A 16,744-nucleotide genomic window follows, 5' to 3' on the forward strand; every position below is an offset into this window, starting at 1 on the left:
TTTGTTCCAGCATCTTGGTGCTTGTTTGAGACCGTATAAACTTTTCTTCAATTTACAAACTCGATTTGTGCCATCATTATAACCTTCTGGTTGGTGCATGTAGATATCTTCACTTAATGAACCATTTAGGAATGCAGTGGCTACATCGAATTGTGTGAGAGAAAGACTTTCATTTGCTTCAATGCTTAAAATTGAGCGTATGGTCGCCATCCTAGCAACAGGACTGAAAGTTTCGTCGTAGTCTAATCCTTTTTCTTGTGTATAGCCTCTCGCTACGAGTCGGGCTTTATATTTGTCAAGACTTCCATCGGCATTAGTTTTCTTTTTAAAGACCCATTTACAAGAGATTAGTTTTCTATCTTTAGGTTGGTCTACCAAAATCCACGTCTTGTTAGAATTTAAGGATTTCACCTCGCTTTCCATAGCTTTTCTCCATTCAGCTTTCTGAGGACTCTTCATGGCTTCTTTATAAGTTTTGGGCTCATCTGAATCTTCAACTATAGCTGACATGATAAAGTCATCATATCGAACTGGAGGGTTTAGTTTAGATCTATCTCTGAGAATTCTCACTTCAGGAATTTCATCGTGATCATCATTATCTTCATGGTCTTCATCAGAGTAGTTGATTCGACATCCATCAGGTTCAGGAGTATCGTACCTTTCTACAGGATCACATCCATCAGGTTCAGGAGTATCATACCTTTGTACGGGATATTCCTCTTGTTGACAAGGTAAATCATTTAAAATTTGAGGCATACCAGAAGATACTTCGTCATCATGTTCTATATCCTCCCTTGCATCAAAGATTGGATGATTTTCTTTAGTCTTTGGGAAGTGAATCTCTATTTCAGTAGTAGGATCTTGCTCATCTGCATCGGGAGCATCTGATTCTAATCCAACAGATCTGATTATAGATTCGTTAAAGGTTACGTCTCTCGACCTGATTAGAGTTGGTTCTTTATTTTTGTTGAAACTCAGCAACCGATAGCCATCATCACCTTCATAGCCAATTAAAATACATTTTTGGGCTTTCTTGGACATCTTTGTTCGCTTTTGTTTAGGAACGTGTGCAAAACATTCTGTCCCAATTACTCTTAAATGTTTTATGGCAGGTTTCTTTCCAAACCAGAGTTCGAATGGTGATTTTCCTCCTTGAGAAGTTGGTCCGGTTCTGTTTAGGATGTAAGCAGCCGTATTGACGAGCTCTGACCAACAGGCAACTGGAAGTTCCTCGTGAGCGTGCATCATAGTGCGAGCAGCTTCTACCAGGGTGCGATTTTCTCTTTCGCTAGATCCATTTTGCTCAGGTGTATAAGGCATTGTCAATCGGTGTTGGATACCATGAGATTGAAGCATTTTCTCAACTGCTTCATTTTTAAATTCACCACCGTTGTCGCTAAGTATTGTTTTTATAGTATGGCCAGTTGTTTTTGCTTCGTTGATCATCTGCACGAGCTTATCTTTAACTTCAGACTTATGCTTCATGAAGTAAACATGACGATATTTGCTGTAGCCGTCCTTAAACAATACAAAATAACGTAGTTTTGTGAATGAATTTGGAAAAGGGCCACATACGTCAGTATGTATAATCTCACCTGGTGCATTAGCTTGTTGTCTTGTTCCAAATTTATGTCTATGTGCTTTTCCGTAGACGCATCCAGTGCATAATTCAGAATCAAGTTTAACTTTGATGCCAAGTTCCTTTTCAATTAACTGTTTAACGTGTCTTTTGTTCTGATGAGCAAATCTTTCGTGATATAGTTGTAAAGTGTTTTCTGTTGACACGGTGTTCAATTCTGGAGTTTCATTCGATACAGTAACTTTCAACTTATAGAGTCCTCCATTTTTGATTCGTGTTCCAATCAGTTTCACCTTTTCATCATGTATTAATTGACAGGATTCTCTTTCAGATGTGAAGACACTATTCTCAAGTTTATCTTGAGCAGCAAGTACAGAAAATAGGTTTCGTTTAATTTCAGGAACGTACCAGACATCGCATAGTTGGATTCGTTCTTGGCGACCATGGACGTTCGCTAGTAAGTCAACTGTTCCTTTTCCAATAGCTTTATTCTTGGATCCGTTCGCAGATGTAACTGTTTGATCATTATTGAAATGTTGAAAGCTGGAGAATACGTCACTTTGACAGGTTACGTGACCTGTAGCTCCGTTGTCGACATACCAATTCTCAGGATCTACTAAGGTTGTTACTGTTCCGTTGATCTCAACTTGCATTAGAGTAAGGTTCAAGTTTGTATTCATAGCTTCGCTTGTCGATGGTTTAACTTTGGGAGGTTTGCCATCCGAAATCCATTTGCGACATTGTTTGACATTATGTCCGAAAAGTTTACAATACCCGCATTTCTTCTTTGTTTTGCGTGTGTAGTTGAGTGCGACTAGTGCTTGTGCTTCAGAAGTCTCAGATTCTTTATTTGTCAAAGACCTTTCGTAACTGCAGATTTGAGCTGTCAAATTTTCTATGTTACGATCCTTTTTAGACATAAGCATCCAGCTTGACTTGAACGGGAAATAACTATCGTCGGGGAGCGTTTCTAGAATCTTGCAAAGAAGTAAGATTTCTGGAAGTTCATGCTTGTCCTTCTGTAGTTCGACCTTGAGTTCATGCCATATATTTTTCAGCTTAGATATGTGCATTGACATGTCGTGAAGGGGATCCTTGCGATAGCTGAAGAAACTGTAGCATAAATTATAGCTTTTATCCTCAGACGTGCCATCAAATAGGGTGTGTAGCTCATCCCAAATTTGTTTCGCACTGGTTAATCTCATAACTTTTTGAAGAGTAACGTCTGACATATTAGCCATCAAAATAAGCATAGCTGCACTATCCGTCTTATTATATTCTTGAAGAGCTTCTTGATAAGTTGCCATGACAGCGGCGGTTGCTGTTGAATCTGGCTGAGTTGGTGGCTTTAGATTGCCGTTGACAGCATCTAGTCCTCCAGGAGTACCTCTTAGCAGTAACAGTACCTTGCAGCGCCATGTTGTCCAATTTTCTTTACCTTCTAAACGACCAATATCAATTTTGCATCTTGTTGACGAAGTTGACATATTGACGGTTCTTGTTAGAATTTGTTTTGAAAATTTGAAAATAGCTAACTTATTTTTGAAAAAATATATTTACGTTATCGACGTTATTTATATTTCTTCGCTCATTATCAATATAATTAATAAATTTTATTGAAATAAACCACGCTCTGCTACCATGTTAATGTGGATCGATTATTTATTTTGACAAGAGTGACATATAGAAAAATAATAAAGGTAATCATGTGGCCTACATGTACAATTCACTATGGAGTTTATCAAAACCTTTAACAGGAACAGAAACGGAAACAAAATAATAATGGGACTCTATGTTGATGATGGCTTGATCGCCTCTACTAACCAGAAGGAATCTGAAAAGTTTCTAAATGAACTGAAGAGAAAATTCAAGATTACAACAAAACCAGCTTCTTATTTTCTTGGATTAGAGATCATAAATGAAAAGGATGGTTCCATAAAGGTTTCTCAGAAACACTACGTAAACAAACTTTTAGAAAAGTTTGGCATGAGTGATTGCAAGGCTGTCAGCACTCCAATCATAAAGGAAGTACAGTCAGATATGGAAAAAGACCATGATGTCAGATTTCCTTATCGAGAAGCTGTCGGTGCACTGGCATACCTAATGACAGGAACCAGACCAGACATATCATATGCCATAAGTGTTGTTTCCAGAACATTAGCGAATCCATCTCATGAAGATGTCCTGAAAGTAAAACGCATTTTTCGTTACCTTAAAGGAACTATGGATTCAGTTATTGTCTATAAGAAAGGACACAAACCCGGAGTGTTGGAATGTTACAGTGACTCTGATCACGGAGGAGATTTCACTTCTGGACGCTCCACTTCAGGCATACTTTGCCTATACGCAGGAGGCGCTATATCGTGGGCAAGTCGCAGACAGACATCAGTCGCGATCTCAAGCACTGAAGCTGAAATAGTCGCCGCAAGCGAAGCAGCCCGAGAAATAGTCTGGCTACAACGACTATTCCAGGAAATCACCACTTTAAGTGCAATTCCTACATTGCAGGTAGATAATGACGCTGCAATAAAACTGGCTCAGAATCCTGAACTTCATAGAAGAACGAAGCATATTGCCATAAGACATTTTTATGTCAGAGAGCTAGTTTCCTCGAATGAACTAAATATAAAGTATGTTCCAACAGAATACCAATGTGCGGACATACTGACCAAACCAGTTTCTAAGCCAAGAATGGCATTAATCTGTGGCATTATTGGATTAAATTAACATATAACGTTTAACAAAAAGGGAGGATGTTAAAGGTTTTGATAAACTCCATAGTGAATTGTACATGTAGGCCACATGATTACCTTTATTATTTTTCTATATGTCACTCTTGTCAAAATAAATAATCGATCCACATTAACAGGGTACCCAACTGGTCAGCTCCGATTTTATTTATATTTATACTTAAACTAATAACGCATAGACGGATAGTCTCCATACGGCTAACCTGCCAAAAGTGAAGCCGAAACACGATCGATGTGTGCGTGGAACGCTCGTGTTTTACGCTCAGCAAACACACACATATATACAAAATATGTTGCCAGTATTCATTTACTTCTCTCAAAGTAGGGGAATTTTAACAACATCACACTTGGTTATTAATAATTTGGAAGTGTATAGATTCGATTTTGTAGCAAAAGCTTTTTGTTTATTTTGGGATTTGTTGCATTTCTGTACTTTGTGAAATAAGGATTAAATAAATAGCTGATAAGTTTTTACTATTTTTATTTATTTAACAAATGTGCATAAAATAATAAGAATAAATTTAAATAGGACAGAGCATATTCGACTGTGTTTAGTCCGTTTCCAATGTTTCCATATTGCGTCATTCCGATTTAGTCTATTTTTTTCCTTCTATCTCGCAGACAGAAGTAGATCAGTCAGAAAACTGAAACGAACATGACACAAAATAAAAATAAGAAAAAAGTAAATACTTACCTAAATAATTAACTTAATTATATTTTTCTATAATTATACAATGAAATTTAATGGAGCGTATTTATTTTAGAATGTAGACGTCATGTCCCATTTGGAGGAAAAAATATTCACTACACTGGCAACATTTAGAAGAAATGGCGGCTGACGAAAATTTGGATTTTTGTATTTACGATTATGTAAAAATATCACATTAAACTCGATACTTACGCGTGAAATGTAATATCAAGCGGTTTGTTTTTATTATATGATGTGTTGTGACACCCATTCACTGTACAAACAACCATCTTTCCTGTAGTTTTTGATTTTTAAACGGGAGGTGTACACAGACCGATTTGACTTTGAGTACTGCGAGGGCCGTTCGAATACGATGATGCGAGTGTGACGTGACGTCGCACTTGAAATGGCTTCACTTGGGGTGTACGAACTAGGAATCTATGCCTTATAAATCTATGTATTTATATATGTTATAGAGTAGTCTAAAATAACAGACACGTATTTTTTTTAGCTGCCCATACTCAACTTACTGGGAGAAATTGGCCTCCAAAGTACTGAAAAGTGACAAAACGCTCTAACTTCTGTAGAGAGTTTTGTTCAAGCAAATTGCTAGTTAAGCTTGCTAGTAGCTCAATATATAAAAATAAATCAAATCGGAGCTGACCAGTTGGGTACCCTTCCTTGTAAGTATTGCATTGGGTTAATTTTGGTAACACTATATTTTTGATTCTTTTCCCGAAATTACCCCAATGCACCTTAAAAAATGTACGCAGTAGTTTTTCATATTAACTGTTTTACTATTTCAGTTAACTTGAGTAAAATAAGTCAGATAATAGAAGTAGAAAGTATTATGGTATTATTGAATACTTATTTTAGTTAACGCGTAGAAAAAGTATTGAATACAATAGCTTGATATAATCAAGCCTTTCAATCTCGTACCTTACTAAGACAACTCAGCAAGCTTCATTGTCTAAACACGGTACTCGACTGAAAAGCTCTCCATTATATCACGATTGTATAAAATACTGTTTTAAATTAAAAACCGGTTTATTACCGGTAAATCGAAATGCAGTGATTATGATGACCTTGTTAACTTAAATATTGTTTGCTAGCAAGAATATCCCTCTAGTATAGGGTTGCCATAAGTGTAGGGACTCAGACCGGGACATTTAAAGAAAACCGGCCAAGTGCGAGTCGGACTCGCGTCGCGTTTAAAGGGTTACACAATTTGTAACAATGTATTTTTTCATGTGAAACGTGAGTGAAATGTCTATAATTAAGTCCGACTCACGCTTGACTGCACATTTCTAATAGGTTTGCCTATAGATAGGTAAAGAACTATTTTGTGTTTTTTATTTCAAAATTTTAGCACAGTAGTTTCGGAGATAAATTTTCCATGTGTTTAAATTATTATTCATTGACTAGTCAAGCTACCATGTAGATTCAGGGGATTCAGGGTCAACCAGCAAAAAATGCGAGCGAAGCGAGCGCGAAATTTTTTTGACAAAATTGTGAAAGCGTGTTAAAAAAGCCGGGCCGGGCCTAAAAATCCGAAGTTCCCCAGTGAGGCTAGCTTTCATGCGAGGTCGAAGCCGTGCTTCAGGATAAGCTCAGCTAGAGCATAGGCGCCAACCAATGTCCATTGTATTAAAAAGCGAAACCGTAGGCCGAGCTTGGCGCAGCGAGGTCAAAGGCTAAGCTGAAGAAGACGAGATTTGGAAGACAAACCAAAAATTTAGGTAAAATGTGAGGCTGAAGGTCGAGCTCAGAAATCTCCACATTACTTAATAAGCCCGAAGCGTACTTATAACCAGCGCGGTGAGCTTTCATGCGAGGCAAAAGGTTAAGCTTCTCAAATCAAATTTTTATATGTGTTAAAAATTAAGCGACACTGAAGGTCGAGCTGTAAGAAAGCAGCGCTAGTGTTACTCAACAATAATATGTGTCATATGTACAAGAGTTACTCGGAGGGCCGAAGTTCCATTGATGAGGTTTTAGGCCCTTGGGAGCCTGAAATTCGAGCTCTACATTACAGACTTTAAAAGCTATAAAATAACATAATTTCCATAATCATCTAATTATTGTGTGTCTGAGAAACTGATATTGGACATTAGGTAAAAGTAGGTACCATAAAACATTTTTTTTTAATTTTGGCCATATGAAACGTAGAAATGTAGGTATATTATTATTTATTAGGTTATTAGGTATATTATTAATGTAGGTATTTATTAGTCCAGCCCCCTACTAAATAACTATGATTTTTAAACCGGGACAATTTTCTTATCGGCCGGGACGCCGGGACACCGTGCTTCAAACCGGGACATGTCCCGGCGTACCGGGACGTATGGCAACCCTACTCTAGTAATTAGTATCTAGTCATCGTAAAATAAGAATATCGACATAGGGTACGATTCAGATTTATCAACTGGTTAAGGGTTTGATATGACCTTGAAGATCTCTCACTGATTGGTGCAAGCGAAATGAAGTGAAAGTAGTGCCTGAGATTCTTCCAAATCACCAAAACGATAATTAAGGTCGTATAAAATCAATTTAAACTAATAACGAATTGTTAAATTATCTAGAATCTACATCACCTGTAAAAATGTTGTCAAAAGAGAGGTTATCCCTATCGGTATTTTTCAATTAGATAACATCTGAATAAAGCAACCTTATTTACTCCTAAATAAATCCTTACCTAAACTACAAAGCTTTAATTTTATCTCCGTTATATTCTTTTAAAACAGCAAAAAGAAAACGACGGCTAGGTAAATATCAAACAAATAGTTGAAGGTAAATATTTGACGTCTGTACACTCAAGATTTAATATTTAGGTCTCCTTTGTAATGGTTTACTTATATATAACTTAATTTGGTATTCATTTCATCTTAGTCGTAATAATGTGCCAGCCTAGTGCCACTGAATTTTTAATGAAAATGCAATTTTTAAACAAGCAAGAACTTCCTCGCGAGAGAATGAATAAAGTTAGTACGGAGTATCGCTTTCTGTAAGTTTGTCAACTCATTTTTATTTACCTACTCGGTTCTTATAATAAAATGATTGTCTCTTTTATCGAGGCTGTTATAATGATGTTCACTAAAATCAAACTTCATTAAAATATATTTTAAGCTTATGTGTCAAATCCAGTAAAAAAAATATTAGCTGCACTTTCCCATCTCTATTATAGTATTTTTCACATAGCTTAGGTATGGTGACAGCTGTCATCTCCATACAATTTATAACCTTAAAAGGCATAATATGTATTGTGATGTCAGCTGTCACCGTACCCAAGCAATGTGAAAAATACTATAATGTCCATCGCCTACCTTAAAGTATTAGCACCTACTGTAATTCGACCCACATACATAGGTACGAATAGGTACCTGATACATGGTAATACTGTATTTAACACAATTTCGCCCCGAACCTATGCAAGTTCTTAACTGCGTAATTAATATCGTGGCATTAACTTGCGGTTGAATAGTGAATAGCGGCCAAGTTTGAATGTGCTGGAAGCGAACTAATTGGCAAGCTAATATATCGTACGTATGTATAGTACATTTGCCGATCAAATATATCGTAGATATCAGTTTACTGCTGTAGTGGATAAATAATTTTCATCGTATTTTCTCGGAAACGTTCGTATTTCTCATGCTTGTTCAGTCAATGAGAGTACTTTTTGTACCGAGACTGACTAAAATAGCAAGACACGTTCGTAAGTTTCCGTGAAAATACGATGGAAAATAATTATGCACCACATCTGTACTCCTTTGACCGTGGTTACAATATTAATCTGGAACATGTTATTTTGAGAGTTACTTTCATAAAGCTGGGTCGTGAGAAAAAACGTTATTTACTACCCGACTACGGCAACGCAAAAGGAGGGTTATGATTTTGACCGGTATGTTTGTGGGTATGTATGTATGTTCATCTGTTCCCTCATAACTTCTAAAGTACTCATTGAAATTTGACAAACGACATGTCATTCGAATCGTCTTAATCGTCCGCTGGTTATAGGCTATATGACGTCACAAAAAATTAACACGGCGCCCTCTAGAGGTCATAAAGTCACGAACCAAAAAAATAAAAATAAGTAATGATGACGTGTTGTATATCATTTGAAAGAGATCAATTAGCACATTTCAAATATATACTATATACATATTGTTAGCTTTTGCACCCAGCTTTGCTTGCATGCACCCGATAAAACATTAATTTATCTGGTAGGTAATTCGAACTACGAATCTACAATCGCTCTGGATTCTATCTATCCGCGTGTTACGCGACTACGGCGATACAAGAAGGATTTTTCAAAAGAAATTTGTTTGGCCGCTATATACATGGTGTTTTTTAATGACCTGCAATATTTTATAACGTGAATAGGTATACAAGTCCACATCAGCAAATTTTTTTTCGACATCGGGTTGGTCCCATGGTATAAGTTGCTTAGTAATCTTAATATATTCACCTCGTTAAAATTCGCAGTGGTCAGGCGAAGCATACTTAAACGTACCTATGTGACGCACCGGACTCGGTCCTAACGGCGACACTAAAAGGGTCAGGCGTAGCCCGATGTACGTGGCGCGCTGTACGCGGTCCAAAGCCGGGCGCCTTCGGCACCCTCATACTAAAAGAGTCGGGCGTAACCCAACGTACGAGGCCTGATGTACGCGTTCCAAAGCCGGGCGGCTTCGGCGCCCTCATACTAAAAGAGTCGGGCATAGCCCGACGTACGAGGCACGATGTACGCGTTCCAAAGCCGGGTGCCTTCGGCGCCCTCATACTAAAAGACTCGGGCGTAGCCCGACGTACGAGGCTCGCTGTACGCGTTCCAAAGCCGGGCGCCTTCGGCGCCCTTATACTAAAAGAGTCGGGCGTAGCCTGACGTACGAAGCACGATGTACGCGTTCCAAAGACGGGCGCCTTCGGCGCCCTCATACTAAAAGAGTCGGGCGTAGCCCGACGTACGAAGCACGATGTACGCGTTCCAAAGCCGGGCGCCGAAGGCGCTCTCATACTAAAAGAGTCGGGCGTAGCCCGACGTACGAAGCACGATGTACGCGTTCCAAAGCCGGGCACCTTCGGCGCCCTCATACTAAAAGAGTCGGGCGTAGCCCGACGTACGAAGCACGATGTACGCGTTCCAAAGCCGGGCGCCTTCGGCGCCCTCATACTAAAAGAGTCTGGCGTAGCCCGACGTACGAGGCACGATGTACGCGTTGCAAAGCCGGGCGCCTTCGGCGCCCTCATACTAAAAGAGTCGGGCGTAGCCCGACGTACGAAGCACGATGTACGCGTTCCAAAGCCGGGCGCCGAAGGCGCTCTCATACTAAAAGAGTCGGGCGTAGCCCGACGTACGAAGCACGATGTACGCGTTCCAAAGCCGGGCACCTTCGGCGCCCTCATACTAAAAGAGTCGGGCGTAGCCCGACGTACGAAGCACGATGTACGCGTTCCAAAGCCGGGCGCCTTCGGCGCCCTCATACTAAAAGAGTCGGGCGTAGCCCGACGTACGAAGCACGATGTACGCGTTCCAAAGCCGGGCGCCTTCGGCGCCCTCATACTAAAAGAGTCTGGCGTAGCCCGACGTACGAAGCACGATGTACGCGTTCCAAAGCCGGGCGCCTTCGGCGCCCTCATACTAAAAGAGTCTGGCGTAGCCCGACGTACGAAGCACGATGTACGCGTTCCAAAGCCGGGCGCCTTCGGCGCCCTCATACTAAAAGAGTCGGGCGTAGCCCGACGTACGAAGCACGATGTACGGGTTCCAAAGCCCGGCGCCCTCATACTAAAAGAGTCGGGCGTAGCCCGACGTACGAGGCACGATGTACGCGTTCCAAAGCCGGGCGCCTTCGGCGCCCTCATACTAAAAGAGTCGGGCGTAGCCCGACGTACGAAGCACGATGTACGGGTTCCAAAGCCCGGCGCCCTCATACTAAAAGAGTCGGGCGTAGCCCGACGTACGAGGCTCGCTGTACGCGTTCCAAAGCCGGGCGCCTTCGGCGCCCTTATACTAAAAGAGTCGGGCGTAGCCTGACGTACGAAGCACGATGTACGCGTTCCAAAGCCGGGCGCCTTCGGCGCCCTCATACTAAAAGAGTCGGGCGTAGCCCGACGTACGAAGCACGATGTACGCGTTCCAAAGCCGGGCGCCTTCGGCGCCCTCATACTAAAAGAGTCTGGCGTAGCCCGACGTACGAAGCACGATGTACGCGTTCCAAAGCCGGGCGCCTTCGGCGCCCTCATACTAAAAGAGTCGGGCGTAGCCCGACGTACGAGGCACGATGTACGCGTTCTAAAGCCGGGCGCCTTCGGCGCCCTCATACTAAAAGAGTCTGGCGTAGCCCGACGTACGAAGCGCGATGTACGCGTTCCAAAGCCGGGCGCCTTCGGCGCCCTCATACTAAAAGAATCGGGCGTAGCCCGACGTACGAGGCACGATGTACGCGTTCTAAAGCCGGGCGCCTTCGGCGCCCTCATACTAATAGAGTCGGGCGTTGCCCGACGTACGAGGCACGATGTACGCCTTCCAAAGGTTGGGCGCCGAAGGCGCCCTCATACTAAAAGAGTCGGGCGTAGCCCGACGTACGAGGCTCGCTGTACGCGTTCCAAAGCCGGGCGCCTTCGGCGCCCTCATACTAAAAGAGTCGGGCATATCCCGACGTACGAAGCACGATGTACGCGTTCCAAAGCCGGGCGCCTTCGGCGCCCTCATACTAAAAGAGTCTGGCGTAGCCCGACGTACGAAGCACGATGTACGCGTTCCAAAGCCGGGCGCCTTCGGCGCCCTCATACTAAAAGAGTCGGGCGTAGCCCGACGTACGAGGCACGATGTACGCCTTCCAAAGGTTGGGCGCCGAAGGCGCCCTCATACTAAAAGAGTCGGGCTTAGCCCGACGTACGAGGCTCGCTGTACGCGTTCCAAAGCCAGGCGCCGAACGCGCCTTCATGCCAAAGGTTGTCGGGCGTAGCCCGATATATGCGACGCTCTGCGTGCATTTCTGTACTGAGGACGCCCTCGCAAAAGTAATTTAAAGTGACTTCAAATATTATTGTAAGTAACGAAATCATGACCCCAAAATTAATTAAATAAAAAATAAGTTCAAAAACTAATGTTAACTAATCTTATAATTTTCCTATATGATATTTTCAGATAAGAATTCTATCTTGTTTCATACTTTTTAGAGCGCTATTTGCAGTAGCCGGGTTTTAGTTTTTGAACTTATTTTTTATTTTAAGATACGTTTTGAACAGTTATAGTCATACTGAAACTTTTAATATTAGAGACGTGTTTGTGTGTGTGCGGGGGGATAGATGGATGCGGTTAATACGTGCTACAGAAGAATTTTCAATACCACGGACATAGGTACATAGAGACGGACGCAATATTATGTTATTGTCACACGATACTCAGAACGTAGCATAATTTGAGAGTGCTTCAGACACAGACAGATCATTTTGATTGCAAATATTTTGGCCTAACCATAGCAATTCGTTGCTAATCGAACTGAGGTTCGGTCAATCTCCAGTCAAACGTGAGCCTTCTTTATGAAATCCTTTTTATTCTGTGCTGTGGTTGTATATCCAGCAAACGATTACAAACGGGGTGGCGGGCGTCTTGAGCGCACAATTCTTATTTAACTTTAAATAGCTTTGAAACGAACGAGGTGAGCTTGCGGCCGGAGATTGAGGCGCCGGGTCCCGGTGAACGACCGAGCTTCGACAAAGAGTAATGATCTAACTGCGCCGGACCGCCCCAATGTTCTTGTTAAGATGGCTACATACAAGATACATTCGTGTGAAGTTGTAAATAGTGACAGCAGGAGATTGATTCTAATATAACAACTTGTTATGGGTTTGAACTCGTTTTGATACGACCTAGACGATCGTATTGGTAATTGACGCGCATCTGACGCACGAGTCGCACGAGTTTCTTATAATTTCGCTTGCAACATGTGCGATCTTCAAAGTTCATTTCATTTCATTTCATTTATTTCATGCGAAAAACCATGGATATAAAGGTGTTACATAAAGGTTTCGTACATGGTCACCCTGCAAGGGCGTAGCACTGTCTTAAAAACTAGTTAAAAACTAAAAAGTTTATTTATACAAAACAAGATATGTTCAAATTGGTAGTTGTAGTGGAAATATAATAATAATCAATTGGTAATAAATATTTAACATTGGGGATTTATCGTAATTATCGTCAAGAAATTATTATAGTAAATTAGAATGATAATAATTAAATAGTAAAAATTAGTTAAATGTCAAGTCGTTACAGTTAGAATTTGTTAAATTATCATCAAAATATTCAGTAATGATATAATAACATTTTGAGATAAGTAATTATTTTAGACTTCTTATGAAGATAGAGTCTAGTTCTTCGTTTCTAAGTGCGTCTGGTAATTTATTGAAAATTTTTATTGCCATGACATATATGTGCTTTTTGAGTGCATTTTCAATGTTGATGAGGGCAGCATAAGCATGTTTCTGTGTCTGACTGAGTGAGCTCTTGATAAAACCTCTTCTCGTTTCTTAAACATACCAATATTTTTTCTAATGAACTTACATATTTCTAGAATATAAATTCCTGGTAGAGTTAGTAAATTATGTTTTTGGAAATGTGGCTTACATGTATCCGGTACATTGATAGCTAGTATGCGAACGAGTTTTGTTTTGGAGTATAGAGAGATCTGGTGCGTCCGTATGTATTTCCCCACTAGATGATGTCATAGCTTGTATCCTGCCCTCCTAACGAAAAGTGCAATAACTAGAGTCAAGCTACTTTCGAGAAAAACGCGGTAAAAGATTTTAAATTTGTTTAGTTGATATCTCCAATATTACACATCCTATTGACTTGAAACTTTGACCAAAAAATAGATAATATTTTTGAGTTTATTTGTACGTACCTAATAATTATTTATTTATTTATTTATACTATAAAAACCGGACAAGTGCGAGTCGGACTCGCCCACCGAGGGTTCCGTACTTTTTAGTATTTGTTGTTATAGCGGCAACAGGAATACATCATCTGTGAAAATTTCAACTGCCTAGCTATCACGGTTCATGAGATACAGCCTGGTGACAGACGGACGGATGGACGAACGGACGGACGGACAGCGGAGTCTTAGTAATAGGGTCCCGTTTTTACCCTTTGGGTACGGAACCCTAAAAATGAGCAAACGCACTTATGCTTAGGATGGTCCAATACAGACATGATATAATTACAAGCCATAACTGCAATAAGTAGTCTACTTATCGCACTTATCGTAAGTATTTCAAGATATTGCGATTATTTTAAGCAATTATAGTATGGTGCTGTACTGTATGCTTGAATCTTAAGTACAATAAGTAGTTTACTTATTGCAGTTTTAATTAGTAAGACGATGTGTTTAATTTCTTTTTCTATTATGGTTGTTGCAAAAGTGTATTTTTAACCGACTTCCATATCTAAAAGGAGGAGGTTATCAATTCGGTTGTATGTTTTTTTTTATTTTTTTATTTTTATTTTTTATGTTTTTTACTCCATACCTCCGTCATTACAGGACCGATTTTGAAAATTCTTTTTTTAACTGGATGTATATGCGTACAGATTGTTCCCGTGTTTGCCAAAACCCAGTTCTGATGATGGGATCCATGAGGAATTGAGGGAACTCCTCAAATCAAGCATATACATTAAGAAAGGTGACATTTGATGAAGTGGAACTGCTGATGATGATCAGAAGGGAACTCCTCAACGACGCATAGTTCACGTTTGACGATTAGTCCTCTTCGTTATATTTGTTAAGCAAGTTAAGTTTTTAAGCCATATTTTTGTCAGGATCGAGTTCTGGTGATGGGTTCCACGAGGAATCGAGGGAACTCCTCAAATCTTAAAGGCATGCGTATAGAGATTTTTTGTATTTTGATCAGAAAATCAAGTATTTTCATTAAAAACTGTCGCATTTGATGAAGTGGAACTGCTGATGATGATCAGAACAGAACTCTTCAACGACGCATAGTTCACGTGTGGTGATTTGTCCTCTTCGTTATGTTTATTAAGCAAGTTAAGTTTTTAAGCCACATTTATGTCAAGCTCGAGTTCTGAACATGGGATCCATGAGGTCGAGGGAACTCCTCAAATCTTAAAGGCATACGTATAGAGGTTTTTGTATTTTCAACAGAAAATCAAGCGTTTACATTAAAAACTGTCGCATTTGATGAAGTGGAACTGCTGATGATGATTAGAACAGACCTCTTCAACGATGCATAGTTTGGCGATTTCGATTTTGTGGGTTAGGTTAGGGTAGAACTGCGACCCTTAGAGAAACGAAGTGCTACTAGAAAAGTGGGTAAGGTTAGGTTAGAACTGCGACCCTTACAGAAACGAAATATGCTACGAGAAAAAGGTGACGAAGTGGATTACTATATCAGTTAAATACCAGCCAAATAATGTATATATGGCATTTCAAACTATTTTGAGAAGTCGGTTTTTTTCTATTAAAGATTATATGTCATAACATTACAATAACACAAGTAATAAAAAAAATAATCATTTATTTTTAGAGTCCTACTTCTGGTAAATAATACTAGTTTTTCATGTCTCACTATTGCAATTATATTTATTTTTTTACTAGCCTATTTGAGTGTCCCACTGCTGGACAAAGGCCTCTCCCCTTAATTTCCACGACTCCCGATTTGGTGCTTCCTCCGGCCAGTTGTTCAGGAAGTTGTCCAGGTCATCTCGCCATCTCCGTTTGGGCCTACCGCGGCCACGTCCCTCTACCGGCATCCACTTGGTGGCTAAGCTAGCCCACCTCTCCGGATGCATGCGGTAGACGTGACCGGCCCAGTCCCATTTGAGCCTAGCGGTTTTTTCGCCTACGTCAGCAATGCGGGTTTTAATAGAGCGCAGCGTGGTGTTTCTTATGCGATCAGTTACTTTGACAATTATATTATTCGGTAAAAAAATCTAACAAAAATAGGCGACTGATGGATGCTCATGGCACAAAATCGAAACTTATCCCGTACCCTTCGCCCCGCAGTGAACATTTTACTACTCATAAATGCGACAACTTGCCATTATATTGCACCGTTATTGGTAAAACTATACTGTCTGTGCCCCATCGTCCTAAACATAAATGCAATAACTTAGTTGTATTGCCTTGTTATTAAATAAACTTATCATTAAAATTTCGACAATCCTAAACATAAGTGTAACAACTTTACTTATTGCGTTTATGACTAGTTATTGGACTAACATTTGTTATCACAATTTTACTAAGCATAAGAGCGATAACTACAGTTATGTCGTTCTTCATAAGTAAATCACAAGTCATTGCCTAGTATTGCAGTTTTGATTAATAAAAAAACATGTTTACGTTACAGATACCTTAAAACGGTCTAAGAAGAAAATATAGAACTCGTTATGCTCAACGCGAATATGTATATAACTCAACTTGACCCAAAACTCGAGTTATTGCACTTTTCGTTAGGAGGGCAGAGGGCATCATGGATGCCATAAGTTGTATCAAATAAGATCAATACTGTAACAATCGCCTTACTACAATCGTAATTTTTTATATATTATAATGTTTACAGAAAAGACGTAATTTTTCCCGAACGTTTTTAGCCCACTTGGTACATTTTATTTTTTGAAAATCATCCCAAGACACAAACATAACCATGCATTTCCCTTGCTATTATTGTAATATTTACTTCCTATCCGAATGAGACCTACTCAAACAAAAT

Source organism: Cydia splendana, chromosome 17 (genome assembly GCF_910591565.1).
Source record: "Cydia splendana chromosome 17, ilCydSple1.2, whole genome shotgun sequence".
Lineage (NCBI taxonomy): Eukaryota > Metazoa > Arthropoda > Insecta > Lepidoptera > Tortricidae > Cydia > Cydia splendana.